General features: G+C 36.5%; 1 protein-coding gene across 43 annotated transcripts in view; it reads right to left on the reverse strand.

Moving 5' to 3' along the window:
* The window catches only part of BAZ2B (bromodomain adjacent to zinc finger domain 2B), a 415244-nt gene that overhangs the window by 306682 nt on the left and 84332 nt on the right, over positions 1-24230 (reverse strand). For 36 of the 43 annotated variants that reach the window (XM_063790193.1, XM_063790187.1, XM_063790176.1 and 33 more), the window contains one exon: positions 14593-14952. The gene's annotated coding sequence lies outside the window, so the exon portion shown is untranslated. Of the gene's footprint in view, positions 1-13744; positions 13981-14592; positions 14953-24230 lie in introns of those variants that run through there. The other 7 variants (XM_063790215.1, XM_063790208.1, XM_063790195.1 and 4 more) reach the window with 2 other exon arrangements.

The following is a 24230-nucleotide window of genomic DNA, read 5'->3' on the forward strand; positions in this document are numbered from 1 at the left end:
GTACTCCAGCCTAGGCAACAGGAGCGAAACTCTGTCTCAAAATAAAAAAAAAGATAGAAATAGATGCATGCTTGCTTAACATGATCTTTAAAAATACATATAACAAATCAAAAGGTAATATCATAAAAAAAGTTTAAGTACTAGAATCATTTCCAAAGTCAGGAAAAGATAAGAGTGCCCAATGTTACCAATACATTGCAAATAGTAGTCAGCTTAATTTCATTCTTTATACAATAAAGTTACAAATACTAAAGGTGGCAAAATTATCTTTGTTTGTATATGATTATATATCTAGAAAACCCTAGAAAATCAACTGAAAAATTATTAAAAACAATAAGAGTAATTCAATCAACAGTCGGTAGGATGTTTTGGGGAAAACTGGAGTCTTCTGGAAGAAAAATAAGTTGGGAATCTAAACTTCACTTCTTTCACTTAGACTCCACCATGCATGAAGATTTCAGTTTAAAGCAAGATAAACCTAGGAGCCATAAATGAAAAAAATGATACACTGGTCTTCTATACCCATATTTCTCGCTATATTGGAAACAACAGTCTAGGGGTAAAAAAATTCCACCATACATATCAGAAATGGGAGTGAGAAACAGGAAGAGGAAAGGAGGAAAAGGAGAACTAAAATAGATAACCTAGCATTGGTATGCTAGAGCTTGCTCATAGTGGCTCACAAGAGTCAACTGATAATTCTTGGGAATTCTTGAAATCTAGTTGTTAAAAACAATCATTATTAATTAAATTATATAAACTTACAGTCAATAAATTATAATAGGGTAATAAACACTCAAAACATTACTTCCTAATTATTTTGCATTTTATTATTTATGCTGTAGGAAGTTATTTACATCTATAGTATGGTTATGATGAAAATACTATACAATGATTGTACAACTACATTTCTCAACTTTGTTCAATGGCATTAAGTTGTAGGATTGAAACAGGCCATGGTGGCAGTTTTTACACAAGCAAAAGACACTACAAATCAAGGCTCTCTTTGCCACATATACAAACCAGTTAATATTTTCCAGAATACCATAAAATATTCATATTCTTTGACCCAGCAATTCAAGCTCTAAGAATGAATCCTACAGAAATAACTTAGAATAAAAAAAGCTGAGGGATGTTTGATGATATTTCATCCCATCATATAATAACATAAAGTGAGGCTAGGCATTGTGGCTCACACCTATAATCCCAACACTTTGGAAGGCTGAGGAGGGTGGACTGCTTCAGGCCAGGAGTTCAAGACCAGCCAGGTCAATATAGTGAAACCCAATGTCTAATAAAAATACAAAAATTAGCCGGGCATGGTGGCATGTGCCACTAGTCCCAGCTACTTGGGAGGCTGAGGCAGGGGAAGTGCTTGAAACCAGCAGGCGGAGGTTGCAATGAGCCGAGATCGCACCACTGCACTCCAGCCTAGGCAACAGAGCGAGATTCCGTCTCAAAAAAACAAAAACAAAAACAAAAAACTTAAATGCCCTAAGATTGGATAAATTATGCAGTCTTTTAAAATACTTAATGACAAGAGAAAATGCTCATGATATAATCCAAATAATTAAGAGCTAATAAACAACGGAGAATGCAAAAACTACATAACAGCTACTTTGTAAAAATACATACATTTTAAAAATGGAAATTAAAACTTGTTTTATTTAAAATGCCGTAAGGAGGCATTTCTGTTAGAAGAAATGCTAATATTTGGAACTAGGACTCTCTGAAATTTCTTTCCTCAAGCTCCAATTTCACCACTATGCATTCCCACATTTTTTCTTTCCCTCTAGTTACAATGAAAGAGTATCTCTCGTTCTAGTTCGTGATAATCAGTCTAACATGGATCTGGAACCCATTTCTTCCCATTTCTTACAGAATCTCTGAATTATATCCTCTGCCCCTGTATCTTCATTCACCCTGTTAAAAAAAATCATCTTCCTATATTTCCTTCCCAGAAACTACCAAATTTCTTTTCCTCCTCCTTACAAAAAAAAAAAACAAAACAAAACCCCAAAACTATTTAAACATGTTTCCATTTCTATAGCTTTAATCCAAACCACTCCACTGAAACTATTAATGCCAAGGTCACTAATGTCCTTGTCACTTAATCCAGTGGATTATTTTAGTTCTTTCTTAGGTAATACCACAGACGCATTTCACTCTATGGCCACTCCTGTCATTTTCATCTTTTGCAGGAATAGGTTCATGACACTAACCTGCTGTTTCATTAATGAACACCTTCATTTCAGTAAATATTTCATTTCAACATAAAACAAACTAATAATGCATATAGTAGCCTGTGAATAATAGAATTTTGAACATTTGAAATTTTTATCTTAATGCTTTTCTGTATTTTTAAAAACTTTTATTAATATTTTATAGTGAAGAAATACACTTTTAATTTTAAAGAAGAAAAGTCAAAGGACAATGAATATGATTAACTGTAAGAAGGAATAAGTAACTGGCAAGTTGTACAGCTGCATATACCCTTTTAACATAAACAGGCAAATGACACAAATATGATATGGGAATTTATTTTTTTTAATTCCAAGTTATATTCTCAAATAGTTTTTTTCCCTTTCTTATACATGTATTTTATATTTTATTTTATTTTTAGAGGTAGGAGTCTTACTATGTTGCTCTGGCTGGTCTCACACTCCTGGCCTCCAGCGATGTTCCCACCTCAGCCTCCCGAGTAGCTGGGATTACAGGTGTGAATCATCATGCCCAGCTATTTTTAATTGACACATAATAATTGTACATATTTGTAGAGTACAATATTTTGATACTCAAATAGTTTTAATTTAGGCATCTAAAATGTAATAGAATTACTTACCAGTATGATAAGCCTGCCTTATCAAAGAAGCATAGTTTGAATACTCTCAATATATTTAATAAAATTAGTATTTTTTCAAAAGATTCCTGTCACAAGAGGTTGAAACAAAATTACAACCAAAACATGACAATGCTTTAAAAAATTGACCTTTAGTTATCTAGCTCAACATTCCTTATAATAGAAATTTTAGAGAATACAATATCACATGAAAATATGGTATAGATAAATGTTGATGGGAAGTTGGGCCTTAACATAGGCATAAAAGGACAGTTTTACTAGCAGAAAGGAATGCAGAATCATTAAATGTCAAAAAATTAAAAATATGAGAAATAACTATAAAAAGTTTGGTGAGGAGGGCATTTTTCAGCTTAAAAGTAGGAAAACTATTGTTAAATCTAAAGAACTGAAAAGTTAACATATTTTGTGTGTGTGTGTGTGTGTGTGCGCGCGCACGCTAGGAGAGAGAGAGAGACAGGATCACACTCTGTTACCCAGGCTGGAGTGTGTGCATGCACAGGAGAGAGAAAGAGAGAGAGACAGAGACAGGATCTCACTCTGTTACACAGGCTGGAGTGCAATAATAGCTCATTGCAGCCTTGAGCTCCTGGGTTCGAGCAATCCTTCCACTTCAGCCTCCCAAGTAGCCAGGACTACGGGTGCATGCCACCACACCCAGCTGATTTTTTTTTTTTTTAATTTTGTGTAGAGACCAAGATCTTGCTATGTTGACCAGGCTGATCTTGAACTCCTAGCCTCAAGTGATCCTCCCATTTTGGGCCTCCCAAAGTGCTGGGATTACAGGTGTGAGGCACTGCGCCTGGCTTGATAAGTGATTTTTATTTATTTCCATGGGTAGCTGTAGGATTATTTTTAGCTCACTTTTAAAGTGCTGAGATTATAAATATAGAAATAAACATGTATTTTTACCCATGTACATGTAATTAATTTAGTTGGTACCTGCAATATATTAAATGCTACTTGGAACAAATAACATATTTGCAAAAATAATCTATTTCACAAAAGGTGGCTCATATTAAAATGCAAAAGGTCAAATTCAAGGTACTATGTCATAGAACACTTCATTATTAAAAAAAAACAGCTGGGCCCAGTGGTGCATGCCTGTAGTCCCAGCTGCTCAGGAGGCTAAGATGGGAGGATCTCTTGTGCCCAGTTCAGTCCAGTCTGGGCAACAGAGCAAGACCCTGTCTCTAAAAAATTAATAATAATAAAAATTTAAAAACAGTAAACTTCTGGTCACATTCAATTTAGCTTTTCTTCCCAGGCATGCCTTATTCCTACCTTCCCATTTCACATACAGTACGAAAACATTTTCACGTTCTTTAAAACAATTCTTCTCTTTTGTGAGTTTTGGCAAGTGTACCTACAAACAGGCTTCCTGCAGCGGGAAGGGCAAAGAGAGCTTTTATCTAACTGTCTAAAGTTATTACATGTTCTCTTCCTGGACCAAGTGTTTACTATTCACACTGCCCTTCCCTAACCCTTCAACTTTTTACTTCAAATCCCCAAGGCATGATTACAGATAAGAGTTATTTTCCCAACAAGCTGCAGAAAATATTAATGACAAGGCACAGAAATTTAATGTTAAAATACTTACACTACTATGGACAAAATCTTGATATGTTCCAAAAGGACTTGATTACATAACAATGCTCCACTCTGACTGCATTTAGAAACCTTATTTAAAATTGTCTCCTTTTTTGTTGTTTCTGCCCAAACCCTAAGAACACTTAACTTTGGCTCCAAAGTAACCCCTCTTTTAAAATAAAGAGATTTGACCCACAACTCTGTCAGTTAATGTTGTCTTGCAGAGCCTGTTTTTCTCAGCATGCTGCACTAACAACCCAGAAACGAAGAAAAGGTCATTTTGTGACTTATACACGGCTCCTGATTTCTTCAAATGTTGAAGATAGGTTTTGGTGCTTCCTATGTCATCACAATGGTTTATGTTAACAGTAATACATTACCCAAAGATCAGAAGAATGTTTCAACAACCATGTCATCATAGAAACCAGAAAAGATAGTAAGTATGGCTTTGAACTAAACTTAGACACTAGATAACCTTTTATTTCCACTGTTTTCCATCTTTAATTTACCTCAAAACTTATCCTTGTACAAGATAAAAAATGGTTACATAAAAGTTTTAAGGTTTTCTTATGACAAATCTCTTGCAAGTAAATGTTCATCACAATACTGCAAATAAAACATTTCATTAATATGCAATAATAAATTTCATTATTATTATGATGTAGTAATAATGAAGTTAGGAAAAGACTAACTACTAAAATTTATTGTCCTTGGCCAAGACATTATGTAAAAGATCTTTCGTACATTTGTGTTTTGAAAATTTTTTAAATCTTTCCTTTTTCATACTCTTTTTTAGTGGGATTTCTATTTTTTTTTTTTTTTTTTTTGAGACGGAGTCTCACTCTGTCACCCAAGCTGGAGTGCAGTGGTACTATCTCAGCTCACTGCAACCTCCGCCTCAAAAAAAATAATTTTTATATTTTTAGTAGAGACAGGGTTTCACCATGTTGACCAAGCTGGTCTCAAACTCCTGGCCTCAAGTGATCTGCCTGTCTCGGCCTCCCAAAGTGCTGGGATTACAGGCATGAGCCACCACGCCTGGCCCTCCTTTTTGTCCTTATGGATATGCCCGTTACTGGCAGTCCAGCAGTCTGCTTGTCTTCTGCATTCATCCGAAGGAACTAAAAGAAGTAAAAGTGTTTTTTGAGCCAGAGCCATCATCATGGAGAAAAGGGATACACATATATCACCCTCTGCTCTCTACTCAATGTTCTTAGCAGGGGGGATCATGCATTAGATTTCCAGAAAAACTGTTCACAAAAGCATAGGAAAAGAACCAAGGAAAAGGGAGGGGTTCTGGTTAATCTCAAAACAGAAGATTTGAATACCTCTAACCAGAAAGGGTAGTTTTGTCAGTTTTAACCCAGCCTTCACAAATAAGCCTATCATTGAAATGGAGGATTGAAACTGATTAACCCATCTTCTCCAGAAAAAGCCAAGCAGTCGATTTTGAAAGCAATGGAGGAAAGGAAGGATCCCATGACATTTTCTTTTCCTTCTAGTGGAAGAGGTATGGGTTGGGGTGACCTTGAAAAGGCAGAACCATCCCAGATGTCAAATGGACTGGCTCTAATATAGAGCTCTAGCTCTATATTTGTTCTATAATAGGCTTATGCAGTCCTTCTTTTCTTGGATCTTTTCTTCCTGATCTGTGAATATTCAAAATTTAATTGTTCTTGATCTAATTCAATGCTACCTAAACCGAAGGGCCTTTTCTAATTATTCCAATGAGAAGCCATCTCTCTCCTACTATGAACTTCCATAAATTGTTATCCATAGCTCTCCCAGAGCATGCTTGGAGATAGCATTCAATAAAAGCTTAAAGAATGAAGGTAGATGCCTCCTCCTTTTCCTATTATTAATACTAGAATAATACAAATGTATCAAATATGTGCAATTCTGTGGTGGATGTCACTGAGTCACTTTACTTTTTCAAACAACGTCTAAATTTTTTGTTTTGCTGGGTTACTAATACAGTATAGAAAAATTCAGTCAAGCCAGAAGTGGTGGCTCATGCCTGTAATCCCAGCACTTTGAGAGGCCAAGGTGCGCAGATTGTTTGAGTCCAGGAGTTCAAGAGTAACCTGGGAAACATGCTAAAACCCCGTCTCTACAAAAATACAAAAATTAGCCAGGCATGGCGGCGTAAGCCTGTAGTCCCAGCTACTTGGCGGACTGAGGCGGTGGGGATCCCCTGAGCTCAGGAGGTTGAGGCTGCAGTAAACTGGGATCGTGCCACTGCACTCCAGCCTGGACAACAGAGTGAGACCCTGTCTCCAAAAAAATAAAAAGTAAAAATAAAAATTCAGTCCATTAACTCACCCTTCTTCTTTTCTAAATATAATTATGTAATGAGAACCAGAAAAGGCAGACAAATAAAATCCCAAACCTGCATTTTAGTCAAAAAAGAAGTGGGGAAGGCAGGGAAAACCAGATTTGTTTGAATTTTCCTTCCTTTATTCTGTGATGAGATGCTAAAGAGCAGAGAAATAAATGAAAGGACAATAGTCAAAAGGGAGTGAAGAAGACATAAAATAATTTACAAAATGCCTGATATAATCTCAAATAATGGAAAGTTAACTAATTATAGTTATGATCCTATGCAACTCAAAACTAAAACACAATGCATCATCCTTTAATAACCTTTGGATTTATTGTTTAAAAAAAAGTACAGCCTACTATCAGCTGGATTAAATTTGGCCATATATTCTGTTATATTACAAACCTATCCAGACATTTGTGAAGCCAAGAAAGAGTAAAATGCACTCTTAGGACTGGTACTCAACCTTGAAGTGCTGAGAGCTACTTCATCATCTAGTGTGGGGACAAAAACATACATGCACATGTGAGCCTAACACCATGTGTGGAAACGCATCATTGTAAATCACTCAGGTATTCACTTATTTTAATATACACAAATCAAAGCACAGCTCCCTGTGATTCCTAAAAGGAGAGCTGAAATAGCATTTAACATTTTCTCCTCCCACCCTTCTCACTAAAAGCTTGAGATACAAAGGTGTTCTCCTCTTTCCTTACACTTATTACTGACAACATGCAGGAAACTATTATAGCTGGCCTAACTTACCAATACCACCTAAATACTGTAAGAGCATACCTGTGCTTAATATTCCAGAAGTGACTCAAAAAGCAAAAGAGACTCCTTATTAGATTTCTTCTAAAAAAGTAGAGTAACTCTATAGTTTTAGGATTAGCATTATTCCAATCCAGTTATAAAGTCATGCCAATTTTCCCTTCTATCTTGCTTTACACCACCACTCATAAGCTAAAAGTATTATACTACTTTTCTACATATTAGATGACATTGTTTTAGACTAATTAATCACAATCTACTGTTAATGTTGTTTCCCAAAACTATGTATAACTAGTAAAATATTATTAGCAATATTTTCAAATCCAGGATAATTCTGTTATTGATCTATGGACAAAATCATAAAACACATATTCCAAAAATTACAATAGTTGTATAATCTAGGTTTGTTTGGTTGATTCTGGCCGTGAATAACTATATGACAGGTAAGACATGACCTTTTACACTTGTTTCCTTCAAAGCTTCTTCATTTTATTCAGCATTAAGTTTAAATTAAATATTTAAAATTGAACCTGTTCTGTGTTGCAAACACAGCTAAAATAAAGAGCTTCTGTAGCAGCAGTGACCAGATTTTAAATGCAGGTAGATCAATAAAAAAAAAAAAAAAAAAAAAAAATCACCAAGCACAGGCTCCATGTGAGTGGAATGGTTTATAATAGCTTGCAAATGACTATGTGCTTGCTGTAACCAGCTGTTCTTAAATTATGAATATGCAACCAATTCATGTTAAAGCCAAATCCCAGCACTATTTCTACAGAGAAATCCCAGTAGTTTTGCTTGTTCTACATGTTAGCTCTGTTAAGGATACAAATAGCAGTAAGCTTCTGAACAAATAGGACCGAACTATTGGCATTTCATGCACTAGGTCCATTATCACAGCAGGCAATGTCAATCATTGGTACATTCCTATAACAGCTCAGGCAATATGACAATGATCTCGTAGGAAAAAAAATCAAAATCTCTGCAGCATACTCAAAGTCCTTCTGACAACCTAATGCTTTCTTACTACAGCCAATCAGATTGTCAGACCTGACCTACTAGAAGACTTTCACCAAGCTTGAAACATTTAAAAACATCAATCATAAAAACAAAGACAGGACACTGAATTATACAGTATTAACCTCTAGGGTTTGCATACAAAGACCTTAGATTTATTTATGTCCTAGCGAGTTAAGAGCTTCAGTACACCGTTCTTTACACCAAACTGACTGCCAATTTGATGAACCTCTCTGCCCTCAGCAGGAGTGCACCGTCTTTGATTAATGAGTGCATGTTTGTGGAAAAGTGTTAAGAGGAGAAAACAGGAAAAAACACCCAATTATGTCTACACATAGCTGAAGTACTAATCCAAGAATTATCTTCAAACCAAATGCTCCTTTTTCTTATATACCATGCACACATGTGCACAACACAAAATTAGTAAAGGTTCTTATCTATGTTGCCATCATTATTATTATCCCCAATATGCAATAGTTTTTATTTGAATGAAAGGCATTCAAAAGCCAAAGTACAAGTTGAATTTTATAAATTATAAAAACTATTTTTAAAGCGTTATCTTTTAAAACAAATTGAAATACTCTTACCTTATATAGTAAAAATTTAAGTATGTGGAATAAAAACTATATTTTCACCTCATATTCTTATAAAACCCTATTAAGGTTAAAAACTCAATGTTTAACTGTAAATATCCATACTTTTAAATATTTTATATTTCAAACTCTATTATGACTGCCACAAATCAAATAGCACTCAAAATACATTTAAAAGTCATATATATTCATTTACTTTTCCTGTTTTCAATAAACATGTGGCCAATATTTTATAACTCAATATGCAGTTGAAAATGAATTAAATATATTTATTACCCATAATTTCATACTTAATACGGTCAACAGAAAAAACTGTAAATCAAAGTTTGAACTTTTAAAATGACCTTTCTATTGAGAATTACCTTCCTTTAAGAAATCTGATGCCTGAAAATTCCTACTTAAACTACAGGATGTTTATGTGTAGTACAATTAAGACTATATTATCTCTAAAAATAAACAAAGCATCAGGAGTCCTTTAAAAAAAAGTTCACATTTCATACACAATTCAATGTTCCTTAATTTGATTTATATGAATATCTACCTCAACAAAAATATGTTATGAGTAAATACATTTCTTAAATATTGAGTCATAGTCAAAGGTAACAGAATGATTTTCTTTTTAAGGAGTTGTATGGCTACTATGTAAAAAGGGTTGAGAAAGCATAATGTCTGAATATAAATCTTAGCTTTAGTCAGTAATGTACAACCTATTTAAAAGGAAAGGGTCCCTATAAACTTTGATTTCAGGAAATCATAATTCTGGAATCAATGGCATAAGTGTTAAAAATTTATAGTGTAGAGGAAGTTTTGAGCAAATTATATATTCTAATCAATTTCATATTTTAAGTATTTATTTTTGTAATGGCAAATTATTTTAAGTGTTACAAATTTTATGCTCTTTGAAGAATTATTTAAATGCCTAATACACCTAAAGACCTACAAATTAAAAGTCAATAAATATTGGGACTAGAAAAATTCTCTTAACATAGTAATAAATAAACTATATTATATCCTCAAATCTTATTTACATGAATTTTTTAATGGATTTTTCTGTGTTGGGATTATCACTTTTCATTCTTCCTCTTTTCTCCCTCCCATTTCCTCTACCACCAAAAAACACCATGCAAATAATTAGAAAAAGTAGAATATATGTAGGCACCAATGGGATGACACCATTTTAGTATCACATATTTAGTATGACACCATTTTAGTATCACATATTTAGTATGACACATTTTAGTATGATAGCTGAAACTATCAATAAAAGTTATAACAATAAAAATATAATTTCAATTTTTAAAAATCATTAAATGTCTACTAGTAAGTTATTTTAGATCATAGTTTGTATGAATTTTTAAATAACATTTTAGCCTCATTATAAAGAAAAATTAAATACAAAACTGCCTCTTTCCCCAATAATTATTTCTTTTCTTTCCTGATTACTTCCTAGAACAAAAGTTTAAAGAAACAGCCAAATGGATTAACATTTATTAAATAAGGCAACAGTATTTTTAAAACTTCATGGTACAAAATACTTAATTTTATGTAACCAAAAAAACTCTTAAAATACCTAACTAGGTAACTTAATTAATCCCCCAGGCAATCAAATATATTAATAATCACTAAAACTTGATGACATAATTCCTCTTAAGGGTCAAAATCACCATATTAATTTGTGCTAAATCACATTTCTTCTTTTGGTAGTTCTACTCAGAAACTACAACTTAAGATCCCTTCTCTGAGAAACCTTTAAACCTAAAAGTAATCAAGTTCCAAAATATACTTTCACTAATTCAAGGAGATAAGACAGAAATCCTGAACTTTCATGCAACTGTGATATCCTACATCTTGTATAGTAACACAAAAGTAGCAACAAAGACATTAACAATTGCAGTTCAAGCTGGGAATGACTGTTCTGTTTCAATTCAATGACACCACTAATGGCTTCTTAGCAGCTCCATGAAATCAACCAGCTGTCAAGTTGATGCATCAGAAGGAACAGTTATGCACTCCCATAAGAAAAAGCAACACATCAGGATGTTTGGCAAAACATCTGCTCCTTTACACTGCAGTTCTATAATAAACATGCAAACAAAGAAATGGGAGAAAGGGCAACAGAATTAAAATTCTAAGGTTTCCATTACAGTCTTATGTGCATTTTAAATGAATGGCTTATAAAAAATAAAAACAAATTTCTACCAAGTTGAATACTTTAAGCTATTCCCAATTTTTTGAAAATGCTAAATATAATTACTCAGAGACTGTTCTAGAAAGAAAAAAACTGCATAAGAATCCATCTATTCTAAAAATTGTAAATAAACAATATTCAAGTAAAATCACTATCATAATGTTATGTACAAAACTCAAAAATTAAAACTAAAATATATCCTTCCTTCATTTAATAAGTATTTCATAAATGATGCCAGCAGTATTCCAATAAATGCATTTCCAAGACTGAAGAGTTTAGAAGTATTTTTTCATTAGTGTTTGTAAGAGTAAATGGTACTACAATTCGGCACTAGTTTAACATGTGAGAACAGTGAAGCTACTATTATCTGGATTTTAAAATATGTACCCATTCCTGTTTCTCTCCAACCATTATAAGAACACAATATTAAGTTCTCATAAATAACTTTGTATTTTTAAAGCATACAATCTGATTTCCTAAAAAAAAAAAAAAAAGACTCTTCATCATCATCGTAGGCTTAAAATAATTTTAAATTCAACCACTTGTTTCAAATACTTGTAAAAATTACTTTTTTCTATCTGAACCATACGAGTGTCTTAATGTTGTCCAAATTACTGATTATGCAGCAGAGTGACAATAATATGTACAGTGTTTACAATAGGTGTGAGACATCAAATGTACTTAACTACCATTTTCTTAAACTGCTTATCCTCTGTTGCTTGCCATTTATAATCTGCCAAATCTTCTAGTCCTTTGTTGCATGTATAATTTAGAACCATCTGTTCTATGTGCTTTTAACTATTTAAACATTTTTCACCTACCTACAATTCACATAAATGGCAGACATTCAACTCAGTCAAGCTTTCTATATAGCATATTACATGAAGCAAATTCCTGGATAAATAGATAACACCAAAGAAGACTGCTACAGAAATAAAAACGTACCATATAGAACATAAATTTCTGTGTGTTAGACAAACCTTTTCAATGTATTCAGAATTGTTTCTATTAGCTTTTTTTAAGTTAATTGTAGTCAGTGTTTTTCCCTCAACCCAGAAGACAAAGAGAATGCAAATTAAATACAGACAGTTTCATGTCCTTGTTAGAAGAGATGTAAATATGCTGACTGAAAATGACTACAGGAGACAGAATTCCACTTTCCCATTCAATATACAGTGCCTCTTATTTATATACTAGTCAGTGTATCATTAAGTTTGGTCATGTGACCAAACCAACTTTTGTGAGGCGAAAAACTATGTTAGACAAGCAAATTAAAACAGTGCTAGTTTTTGTTTATCTGTTCATAATGGCTGACAAAGAGTTTATAGCTAGCGATTATAAAATAACTTTTAAAATCAATTCTGCCTCTTAAATACTCAACAATTGTTTGACTTAGTATCTGCTACTAAATTTTAAAGTATCCATTATCTTAAGGTATTTTCCATAGTCATTTCTTTTCAAAATGTAAATAAATAATAGAAAAAGAAAACCCCAGAACATTTTATTATAAACCGGGAGCCAGATAATCTAAAATAACCATACATAAATATTAACCAAGCTAATTTTCAAAAAATCCATAAGGGAGAGTGGAGCAAATAAGAAAGGTAATATACTGACTACAGATAACAGTTGAAACCTTTAAATTAAAAAAAAGTACACAAAAACCAGATAAATAACAAATGACGCACAAGTTTTTTACCATTTTTTGCACATAATCTTCCACCTGTTACCAAAACATACAATACGCAGACTTCGTATACTCATTTTGAGAGCAAAACACAAAAATAAGCCACACAACTTATTAGTAACCTGTAAGTTACACAATCCTATAAAACAGGAGAAAAATTAAGCAAAAAATTTACTCTTGGGAAAATTTCTCCGTAAAGTTTACATGACGTCACTGGGCCCCCTGAACATTCCCTAAACTTTGAGCCTTATCCAGACACACTTCCTAATACTTCTTTCCTTTCCTCAAAAATAAAAAAGAGAGAGACTTGGGAATAAAATTGCCCAAGATGGCGAAACGCTTGTTGTTTAGAGGGCAGGAAAAAAAATGGAGGATATTGTAATATACACAAAGGGATAAATTTCAACAACTCGGCCAAGGACTGCAGCTGCTTCCCTCTTTATAAGGAAGCAACAGACAAAAGATAAATACAGAGGGAGAAAGAAAAGAAGAGAAAATCTCCCAAACAACAGAGCCAGCTCTGACTCTTCAAACACTTCCTTCCCCTTCCCAAATCCCAATTCTGGGGTTCGTGAAACTACTTAAAGGGGAGGGAGCCGCGAAAGAGAACGGGGGCGGGGGGGAGGGGTAGCGACAAGAAGATTAAAAGAGGGAAGCAGAGGAGTTGGGAGCTGGCGGTCGTTCCCGGGGAAGAACTGCTAAAACATGAGACCAAGGCACAGACCTTACTGTATGAGAAGCAATGCTCCTCAAACCTTCTGCGTGCTGACATAGACCTTCCCAGGTATCCAGATCTTTTCCCAATCCCACCTGCCCCACCCCCACCCCCGCTCATCTTCAGTAAACTCAGAGCCTCCAGCTACACACGGGAGAGCTAGAGGCCCAAGCCGGGGAGTGGGGGTGGCAGACGCAGCTCGTCAGTCCGATAGGGAAGAGGGGGCGGAGGCAAAAAAGGGCAGCAGGAGGCGGACGGGGGTGGGGGGTGATCCACAAACTACCCCGGCAGGGAGTGGGGGAGCAGCGGATATTCCGGGGTAGGAACGGCCATCGCAACGCTGACAGAGGTTGTTTTTTAAGAAGCAAAACTGTTGGCGGCGACCTGAGCGCTGGAAGCCGAAGGGGAAGAGGAAGGAGACGCGAAGCCAGGGCGGCCGGCACAAAGGCGGCGGACTCGCGGCGGCAGCGCCTGCCCGGCCGGGAGCACAACCCGCGGCCCTACTCCAGCGAAGTCCCGCACCGGCTTCTAGGAATAAAGTTTACGTTCTCCTGAGGCCGCACCCCCCACCTCCCACCCAGGACGGCACATCTCCGTGTCCTCCTCCCCCAAACTCCACTCGGGACCCCGAGAACCACCCCAGCCTTCCGGCCACCACAACAAAGAGCCGCACCGACCGGCGAGGATAAACAGCGGCGGAGGGCGAGAGGGCGGCGGGGCGAGCGCCTCCACGCAGCAACTCCGGAGTCCCTCGCTTGCCCGAGCGCAGCTTCTCCGCTGCTGTTTCCACCGGCTTTGTAACACTGGGAATTTACATCCTCACCCGCACCCCTCACGCCCGAGGATTTTAAACTCACCTTTACTCTCGAACTGAGAGTTGCGGTAGATGGGATTTTTGCCTTTTCCCCAGATGGTTGAAGGTTAAGATTTTTGGAAACCCCACCACCTCCTGATTTCTATTATTATTTCTGCAAGAAAAGTATAAAGAGAGTTGTAGTGGAGGTGAGATTTGTGATCGGGAAAGCCTTCGACTCCCTCCTTCTCCGTCTTCCGCCTCTCTCTCTCTGATTAGTTCCTATCCAGCAGCAGATTGAAGCAGGAGATGATTCTTCTCAAGGTTTGTTCAGCAGCTTCACTTCTAGGCGAAGGCTTCATGAACCAAGTGACGTCAACCAACAAGGCTTCTCTCTCTCTCCTCTCTCTAACAATGAAAGTTGCTGTTAACAAGGGAAAAAAAGAGAGAGAATTGTTTATACCATTTCAGTTCCAATAATAAATGACCTATCAGCTCCTAAAGGAGCCAAGGGAGGGGGTTGCTGCTTCTTTCCAAGAATACTGTAGCTTTGAGTTTGCACCGTTCCTTGTCCCAGGAAAAAGTTAAGAAACTTAAAATGTTTTGTTTGGCTTTTAAAGAAGACAGGACAGAAAACGGGATTTAAAACTTAGTTTTTAAAAAAACAAAAGCTACAGAGTAGGGAGCATAGGTCAACCATCTCCACCTAAACTTTTTTTGTTCCTAAACTCAGAATTCTACAACCCAACTAAATTAATATGCCAAGATTTTGCGGATGTTAAAACTCAAAAAAAGCAGTATGCAAGACGGTCCCGGGGTAAAATTCTACTGCCTTTCCACGGACAAGTTAAACTGGCTGTAATGTTTATGCACTAAGTTAAAATAAAATTTAAATAAAAGACGTTAAAATAGTCGTTTTAAAGTTATATGCACACACTGTAAAAGGTAATCTCGATAGCTTTTTTTCCAGTTTCTGAGAGATTAGAAAAAAAGCATAGCAAATTGTAGGCACTGAACACTTTTTAAAAATCAAGTTATGAGTAAGACTGGTAGCCCTTTGCTCCTTTAAACTACAAATGCAGTCATATGCTATGGTCTACCCCCAGAATCTCTTCCAACTTTCTTTTTACCCTTCCACTCCCCCAACCCCAATTCCCAAATCCTGCAACCAATCAAGTTAAACTAAAGATACAACAGGCCCCATTCCCTACCGCACCCCATCCTATAGATTCCTAAAAACAATTTTTTTAAAAGCCTTAATCTTGATAACACTTTATTAGCCAAGAAGATACGTTTTTTTTTTTTTAGAAGTTCGTTGAGGTACCGTTTTTTCCCTCCAGAACACAAGAAAGTCTGAAAGTTCATATAATTAAAAATTGCATAATTTAATTTTCAGGATGAAGAGTAAGTAAAAATTAAGCTATCGGAGAATAATTTGATCATCTATGTATATTTTATACATATGTGGATAAATGTATCTTAAAAGATGCTATTGTTTTATGTTTCCTCTTCAGCCACTGGCTGTGATTTTAATTGTGCTGGAGGATCTTCATTAGTATTAACACATGGGGAGATTTCACAAAGCTGCTTCATTAGGAAAAAAAAAAGCTTGGCAGACTCGGTCTTTTTGCATGCACTGAGAATGTCAGCCTTACCTCGGTCATTTGTAACATAATAAGTGCAAGTACAATGATTGCAATGCAGGAGCACTGGGGGAAGGGCAGAAATACTGCCTGTCTAATAGGGATATCTGAAAAGAAGGCTGCTCATTACAGAGTAAAATGTATGCTAAAAATTAGTGAAGATGATGTCTCAGGAGACTGATGCTAAATAAATTAATGTGCTGATATGTTTTTAATTATTATTTTTGTAGTAGTTTATTTCATTCTCAGGATTCACATTGAGCAGCAAAGCTGTGCTAGCACTTATTGATTTTTTTTTCCCTGCCACATTCCCGGAATACAGATTTTAATCATTTCACTACACCACACTCAGTAATTTCATTAAAAACTGGAATCTTCCATCCCCAGAAAAGCATTTAATTTCAATGACATACAATTTCTCTTTTAGCAGCAAACTGTCTCTACAGTAAAAACTGGCCTAAGGTTCAAATGCATAATTTAATCCTGAGTTTTCCATGCTCTGCATTCCTTTCAAGCTATAATTTGAGTAACTACCTAATAACTGTAATAAGGACAATAATTTCCTTATAATATATTATTAACTCATATTTAATTAACTCGGAGGCCAAGCTCTGTACATGTATGACTGGGTCAACAGTTCTATAATCTCAAAATTTACTAATAATGTTCCAGAAGAAAAATATAGATTAAAATATAAGTATGAATGCACTTAGTATCTAAGACTTCTATCTCAAGTCACATACAAAAAAGTTAATGCATTGTTCTATAATGGTGGTCATTAAATAAATAATATTTTTAAGTATGTGGAACTAAAAAATGGAATACACTGATATTTCTATGTGTAAAGTATTGAATATTAATATTTTAACAATCTATTACTGACACTTTACCTAATCATTAGCATTACTGTTGAAAATATTTAATTTTGAAAAGATAAGGAAAAAGTGCTAGATTCAAGTTATCTTGATTTTCATAAAGAATTCTCCCAAAATATACCTCACTTGAAATAAAGTTAAGTGGCACACTGTAACTCGAATAATTAAGAATACATCCTTTGCTTAAATACTTCAAACAATATACTGCAAAGCATGGTTCAATTTTTGGTTCCAATAATATTTTGAAATATTGGGATTGCAGATGCCACACTGGTTTCCCAAACAATGGTTTCATAATGATATGTAATTTACATTGCCTGGATTTTAGAAAAGAAACCTGTGAAAAAAAATAATTTAAAGTAATAAAATTCATTAATTTAAATTGTGGAAATATGTCTAATCTACAGAAAAAACAGAATATATGTAATGAAAGTGATTAACTACTATATAAAAACTCCAATCATTCCCCTGAGTAATTTTAGAATCATAATTCAAAAATTTTTATAAGAATATGTATATGCAATTTCAAGCTGGAGCCACATACAACCCAAAGTTGTCTTTTACTTGATTGTACAAGGAAGTAACTTATAACAAAATACATCTTATCATCATCAAAAGGTTGGAAAAAAGGAGAAAAGGGGTGACAGTGAAAACCTTGATTTTAATGTCTTCTAAAAACATTTTAAAATATATTTTTATTATGAAGGGCTGGTTATATACTTCAGGAAATATGTGACATTCCCAATGGTGAAGTTATATGGAAATCAATAATTAACAAAATAGTTGCTAAATGAAAGACTGACATAGGTATCTCAAATTCATAAATATATTTCTCTATTTCAATAAAACTCAATAATAAAAACTAATTTTATATTAAAATATATATTTAAAATTATTTAATGTTATTTGGTAATTCAGATATACAAATTAAAATTATTCAATTTAATCTGTATTTTAAAACTGATTCTTCTTAAAAAAAATGATTTCCTAGAAATTTTAAACTGGATTACTCCAAGTATTTGATACCTTCTTACTAAGAAATTGTGCTTAAATTATTTTAAAAATATGATTCCTTCCCTTTTTCATGTTATCATACTTGATCATTTCAGAGATTATAACATAATCATACAGTTGAGGGGGAAAACTTCAGATAAAATAGTTGCTATAGTTATAAAATAATTTAACTCCCAACAGGACTTCGTCTTCTACCCAAGATCATCATCTGTATTAGTGCTTCATCATGTACATAATTGTGATAGAATTTAATGATCAAGCAGATCTTTTCCAATTTTAGTGAATAATTAACTCTGAAATTCTATACCTATTTACCTATCCCACAGACTACGCCACCAATATGGACTAAATTGTTGCACTTTCTTCTGTAAAGCAGCATCTGTTTTTACGACAAAGACAGAACTTCTTAAATAGGTAGATATAGAGTTGGATGGCTATCTAACTTACTACTATGGGTATTGTAGATGGTTCCTCAAAGAGTAAGAAATTGCTATGTACAGAGAATGAAGTCTAGGAAGGCTGACTACAAAGAAAAACGAGAGATCTCAACAGTATAACAAGCTGGCCACTGTTATATCTTATTTCTGTTTCAATCATTACAGCCTAATGAAGCTTTATTTGTTTTCATTCATTGAACAAACATTTGAGTGCTTGCTATATGCTACGCGCTATGCTAGAGGCTGGAAAAACATGAAAAGCTCACATTCTGGTTGATGTGGAAAGTGTGAAATGCCTGGGAGATTAGAGACTCATATAAATCACATTATAAAGATACAAATAATAAAGTTTTGTGAGAATAAAGAGGATGAGGCAACTAATTCTCACTGAGAGACTAGAAAAGGCTTTATCAAAGAGATGTTATTTGAACCGCATCTCAAACACTGAGAGCTTACCAGGCAAAGAAGTTCGGGGTGGGAGGTGGTCTTCTAAGTGAAAGAAACAGCAAGTGTAAATATGCAGAGATACTAGATCTGGTGTCCATCCACTAGTGAGAAATTCTGTATGCGGGAATATTCAGTATGGGGAAGGACAGAGATAAAGGAATGATAGGGATGTCATGACCAAGATGAAGGCTGGGACCTGACGGTAAAAGGCCTAAGTACCATGGTAAGGTGGTTGAATTTATCATAAGAGCCAACAAAGGCTAGCAAAGGAGTGGCATGATTGACCTTGTTTTGAGGGAACAATAACTGTATAGGCAGTGCAAATGATAGACTGTAGTATTAAGAGATTGCTTAACAGTCCGTAAGAATGATGGTAGAGACAGTGGCATTGGAGATTTACAGCCAGATATTTCTGAGGTAAAATTTCAGTTTGGTGACTAACTGAAAATAGAATTAAGGAAGAGGAAGGAGTGAAAGAGGACTAGAGAAATTTCTGGCTTACAGTAGTTGCTGTAGTCATTAACTATGGGCCAGAATACATAAGGGAAAACAAATCATAAAGTAGTCTGGAATTAAAACCTGGCTATGACACTTTATAGGCCTCTTTTAAAAATGGGATTATCACAATCAACTGTAGAGATTGTTTTAAATATCTAGAATTGTCCCCAGTGTCCAGAATTCACTATGTGAATTCAAATGTCCCCAACGTCCAGAATTCACCATGTCTGGGTGGGGGGTCAAGTATTTCTTTTCTTCTTCAACTCTAAAGACGCTTCTGATAAACATCCCTGATTAAGAACACGGCTGTAAGCACAAATTTGTTAAAAAATTCAGGTGGAAAAAGAAATAAGAAAAACACAGGAAATCTTGAAAAAGAGAGCTTTGCCAGGGGTGGAGGGGACAATCATAACAGATACTAAAGCATTATAAAACCTTTAAAGCTTAATAGTTGGCACTGGCACATGAATAAAAAACCAATAAAACATAATAGGAAAATGAGAAATTGACCCAAGTACATATGGAAATTTAGTATAGATAAAAGCTGTATCTCAAAGCGGTGAGGAAGAGATGGACTTTTTGATAATTGGTGTTCAAGGCCACACATGGTAGTTCATGCCTGTAATCCCAGCACTTTGGGAGGCCAAGGCGGGAGGACTGTTTGAGCTTGGGACCAGCCTGGGCAACATAGCTAGATCTTGTCTCTACAAAAAAAATTAAAATTAGCTAGGTGCCAGGTATGGTAGCTCACGCCTGTAATCCCAGCACTTTGGGAGGCCGAGGCAGGTGGATCACCTGAGATCAGGAGTTCGAGACCAGCCTGACAACATGGAGAAACCCCCATCTCTACCAAAAATTACAAAATTAGCCAAGCGTGGTGGCACATGCCTGTAATCCCAGCTACATGGGAGGCTGAGGCAGGAGAATTGCTTGAACCCGGGAGGCGGAGGTTGCAGTGACCCGAGATCATGCCATTGCACTCCAGCCTGGGCAACAAGAGTGAAACTCCATCTCAAAAAAAAAAAAAAAAAAACTAGCTAGGCATGGTGGTGCATGCATGTAGTCCTAGCTACCAGGGAGGCCAAGGCAGAAGGATCGCTTGAGTCCAAGAGGTCAAGGCTGAAGTAAGTCATGATTGTGTCACTGCACTCCAGCCTGGGCAACAGAGTGAGTACTGTCTCAAAAAAAAAAAAAAAAAAAAAAAAAGGCAAAAACCAAAGTGGTATTCAAATAACTGGGTATTCGTAAGGAAAAGGATAAACTTGGATCTGTTCCAAAAATAAAACCGAAAAGGATCAGATATTTAAACATGAAGAACTGAACCTATACAAGTACTAAAAAAAATTATGGGAGGATTCCCCAATAATTAGAGCCTAAAGAAAACTTTCCCAGCAATGGTCAAAACCAGATACAATAAAGGGAAATATTGGTAAATCTTACTACATAAAATAGCTTTTCTATAGCCAAAACAAAAACACCACAAGCAAACTATAAAGACAAATGACAAACTGTAAAGAAATATTTGCAACTTATATGAGACAGTTGAATAAACTTATATGTAAAGCCTGCCTAAAAACAGAGAAGAAAAAGACTAACAACCTGATAGCAAAATGACTAGAGAGATAAGCAGTCATTTTACAGAAAAAGAAATGGGGCCAGGCACAGTGGCTCATGCCTGTAATGCCAGCACTTTGAGAGGTTGAGGCAGGCAGAGAATTAAAGACCAGCCTAGGCAACATGATGAGACTGTCTCTACAAAAAATACAAAAAGTAGTGGGGCATGGTGGTGTGTCCCTGTAGTCCCAGCTATTCGAAGCCTGGGAGGTCCAGGCTGCAGTAAGTCATGATCAAACCACTGGACTCCAGCCAGGGTGACAGAGTGAGACCCTGTCTCAAAAAAAAAAAAAAAAAGAAGAATGAAAGGAAGAGAGAAACAGGAAAGGAAAGAAAAGAAGAAAGAAAGAAGAAAGAAAAGAAAGGAAGAGGGAAGGGAAGAGAAGGGAAGGGAGAGGGAAGGGAGAGGGGAGGGAGAGGGGAGAGGGAAGGGAAGGGAGACGAAGGGAGAGGAAGGGAGAGGAAGGGAGAGAAAAAGAAAGATAAAAGGAAAGAAGGAGGGAGGAGGGAAGGAGGGAAGGAAGGAAGGAAAGAGAGAAAGAGCAAGAGCATGCACGAGAGAGTGAGCTGGGTGCAGTGGTATACACCTGTAGTCGCAGGTACTTGGGAGGTTAACCTAAGAAGATCACTTGAGCCTAGGTGTTTGAAGTTGTAGTGCACTATAACTAACCACTGCATTACAGCCTGGGCAACATGCAAGACCCTGTCTCAGAAAAAAAAAAAACAACAAAAAACCACACACACAAAAAAAGAAATGCCCAAGGGCATTTAAGGGGAAGAAATGCCCCTTAAATAAAAACATTTGTAACCTTGCTCTTAGTAAGAGAAATGCACATGAAGAATTGCGGAGATACTGTTTCTCATCCTTCAGATTCCCAAAAGTCCAAGTTTTACAAAACAGGCTGCTAGTGAGTGAGGCTCCTATAGAAAAAAGGGGCAGTTTTTGTTTCTTTCTTTTTTTCTTCCTCCTCTTCTTTTTGGAGTACAAAATGGAAAAACCCCAACAAGGGAGAATTTGGCAGTATGTAACAAAGTTACATATGTGTTTATTTTATTTTTGCTAGCAAATCTCACTTCTAAAAATCTGACCAACACTGACAAAAATATGAAAATAGGTATATATACAGGAAGTTATTCTTTGAAGCACTTTATAGCAAAAGCCTGGAAATAATCCAAATATCTGTCATAATGAAATGGTTGAATTAATTATGGAACATCCACACAGTGGAGTACTATGCAGTTTTTAAAAAGGCATGAGGCAGAGCCCAGCAATCTAAGATCCACTGGCTTGAAATTCTTGGTGCCAGCACAGCAGTCTGAAGTCAACCTGGGACACTTGAGCTTGGTGGGGGGAGGGGCATCTGCCATTGATGAGGCTTGAGTGGGTAGTTTTATCCTCACAGTGTAAACAAAGCTGCTGGGAGGTTCGAACTGGGTGGAGCCCACCACAGCTCAGCAAGGCCTCTGTGGCCAGACTGCCTCTCTAGATTTCTCTTCTCTGGGCAGGGCATCTCTGAAAAGAAGGCAGCAGCCCCAGTCAGGGGCTTATAGATATAACCCCCAACTCCCTGGGACACAGCACCTGGGGGAAGGGACGGCTGTGGGCACAGCTTCAGAAGTAAACGTCCCTGCCTGATGGCTCTGAAGCCAGCAGCGGATATCCCAGCACAGTGTTCAAGCTCTGCTAAGGGTCAGACTGCCTCCTCAAGTGGGTCCCTGACCCCTGTGCCTCCTGATGGGGAGACACCTCCCAGCAGGGGCTGACAGATACCTCATATAGGAGAGGTCTGGCTGGCCTCTGGCAGGTGCCCCTCTGGGACGAAGCTTCCAGAGGGAGGAACAGGCAGCAATCTTTGCTGTTCTGCAGCCTCCACTGGTGAGACCCAGGCAAACAGAGTCTGGAGTGGACCTCCAGCAGACCTGCAGCAGAGGGGCCTGACTGTTGGAAGGAAAACTAACAGAAAGGAATAGCATCAACATCAATAAAAAGGACATCCACTCAGAGACCCCATCCAAAGGTCACCAACATGCAGCACCAAAGGTAGATAAATCCATGAAGATGGGGAGAAACCAGCCCAAAAAGGCTGAAAATTCCAAAGACCAGAATGCCTCTTCTCCTCCAAAGGATCATAACTCCTCACCAGCAAGGGAACAAAACTGGATGGAGAATGAGTTTGACAAATTGACAGAAGTGGGCTTCAGAAGGTGAGTAATAACAAACTCCTCTGAGCTAAAGGAGCATGTTCTAACCCAATGCAAGGAAGCTAAGAATCTTGAAAAAAGGTTAGAGGAACTGCTAACTAGAATAACCAGTTTAGAGAACGTAAATGATCTGATGGAACTGAAAAACACAGCACGAGAACTTTGTGAAGCATACACAAGTATCAATAGCTGAATTGATCAAGCAGAAGAAAGGATATCAGAGATTGAATATCAACTTAATAAAATAAAGTGAGAAGACAAGATTAGAGAAAAAAGAATGAAAAGGAATGAACAAAGCCTCCAAGAAATATGGGACTATGTGAAAAGACCAAACCTACATTTGACTGGTGTGCCTGAAAATGACAGAGAGAATAGAACCAAGTTGGAAAACACTCCTCAGGATATCCAGGAGAACTTCCCCAACCTAGCAAGACAGGCCAACATTCAAATTCAGGAAACACAGAGCACAACACAAAGATACTCCTCAAGAAGAGCAACCCCAAGACACGCAATCATCAGATTTACCAAGGTTGAAATGAAGGAAAAAATGTTAAGGGCAGCCAGACAGAAAGGTCGGGTTACCCACAAAGGGAAGCCCATCAGAGTAAGAGTGGATCTCTCTGCAGAAACCCTACAAGCCAGAAGAGAGTGGGGGCCAATATTCAACATTCTTAAAGAAAAGAATTTTCAACCCAGAATTTCATATATAGCCACACTAAGCTTCAAAAGCAAAGGAGAAATGAAATCCTTCACTGACAAGCAAATGCTGAGAGATTTTGTCACCACCAGGCCTGCCTTACAAGAGCTCCTGAAGGAAGCACTAAACATGGAAAGGAACAAATACTACCAGCCACTGCAAAAACATACCAAATTGTAAAGGTCATTGACACTATGAAGAAACTGCATCAACGAACAGGCGAAACAACCAGCTAGCATCATAATGACAGGATCAAATTCACACATAATACTAAA

This window comes from Pan troglodytes, chromosome 13, assembly GCF_028858775.2.
Source record: "Pan troglodytes isolate AG18354 chromosome 13, NHGRI_mPanTro3-v2.0_pri, whole genome shotgun sequence".
Classification (NCBI taxonomy): Eukaryota; Metazoa; Chordata; class Mammalia; order Primates; family Hominidae; genus Pan; species Pan troglodytes.